The following is a 1,627-nucleotide window of genomic DNA, read 5'->3' as shown; positions in this document are numbered from 1 at the left end:
TCCCGAGGTTAGAGCAGTATCTTCCTTAATTGTGACATTTCAGCTTGATGAGTGTGGGCACTTAGAGTTTTGTGGAGTCCAACACTCTGTTTTGTTAAGAAAAAGGGGAGGGGCAGGCATGGGCCCCTGTACTAGAAGTTCCTGAGAACACTGAGTAGTGGCCTGTGGAGTAATATTGTAAACTGAGAGAGGGAGGAGAAGTGAGCCCTGCAGGGGGGCACAGAGAAAGCAAGTGGAGACATTAGTATTAGAGAAGTTTCTCAGGAGATTAACCGATAACGTGAGAATGCGATCACAAAAGAAGCTGCTGTGGGAGGCATTGGGGCTTTGAAGCTGCTTCATGGCCATGCCTCCTGTCTGATCTAAGACTTTCATAGCTCTCTGGGGCAGGACCGTCCAGGTTAGTTGGGAAGACATCCCAGTGTCAGGGTCCTCCCAGGTGAATGCAAAGAGGTTATGAGAGTCGGGGTGTAAGGGTATTGAGAAAAAAGCATCTTTAAGGTCTAATACAGAAAAGTGGGTGGTGGAAGAGGGGATGTCAGAAAGAAGAGTATAGGGGTTGGGAACGACTCGGTGAATGGGAATAACTGCTGAATTAATAAGATGGAGATCCTGGACCAGGCAGTAGGAGCCATCAGGCTTGAGGACCAGAAGAATGGGAGTGTTATATGGAGAGTGAGTGGGTTTAAGGAGGTTAGCACTCATAAGCCTTTGAATTATGGGCTGAGAGAGGGAGGAGAAGTGAGCCCTGCAGGGGGCACAGAGAAAGCAAGTGGAGACATTAGCATTAGAGAAGGTTCTCAGGAGATTAACCGATAAAGTGAGAATGCGATCCCAAGAGAAGCTGCAGGAGGCATTGAAGCTTTGAAGCTGCTTACGGCCATGCTGGAGAATGGGAGAGAAATAGAAAGGGAGAGCTTTTGCATGAGATCCCTGCCAAATAGGGGGGTTGGGCAGGTAGGCATAACCAGGAAGGAGTGAGTTAAAGGCACCTTCCAGAATACACAGGCTAAGGGTCCTGTTGATATGGGGTTGTGAGGCTTCCCATCAACCCCCACCAAAGAGATCTGTAAGGGAAAAACTTTATCAGAGTAGGAAGGGAGAACTGACCATGAAGAGCCAGTGTCAATAATGAAATTAATAATCTTACCCGCCACCATGGCTGAAACCCTGGGCTCCTCCATTGTGATAGTCATAGAAGCAGTGGGGGCCGAGAAGCCAGAGCATCGTCAGTCTTCAGCCGCCAGGCCTAGAAGGTCGTTCACTGAACCCTGTAAATGAGGCTGGGTCTGGGAGGTGAGTGGCCTTCCGTGGCATTGCAAAGAAGGACAATCAACTCTCCAATGACCTTGCTGCCCACAGGAAGGACAGGGTCCGGGTGGTGGCCATGGGTTAGGGCATTGTCTTACCCAATGTCCAGTCACTCCGCACTTGAAGCAGGGTCCTGGCAGATGTCATTGGGCCCCATTGGTGTTCGAAGTGTTCTTGGGAGGAGCCCTTAGGACTGCAGCCATAAGCTGGTGCTTTTGCTTGGACAGGGTAAGCATAACCATATTCATTTTAAATACATATTTTATCAAAATAATGCAGAAAAAGTTAAAGTAACAACAAGTACACAAATTCTGTC

Source organism: Nannospalax galili, unplaced genomic scaffold, assembly GCF_000622305.1.
Source record: "Nannospalax galili isolate Female #2095 unplaced genomic scaffold, S.galili_v1.0 scaffold318, whole genome shotgun sequence".
NCBI lineage: Eukaryota > Metazoa > Chordata > Mammalia > Rodentia > Spalacidae > Nannospalax > Nannospalax galili.
The sequence above is the reverse complement of the archived record's forward strand: the minus strand, read 5'-3'. Positions refer to the sequence as shown.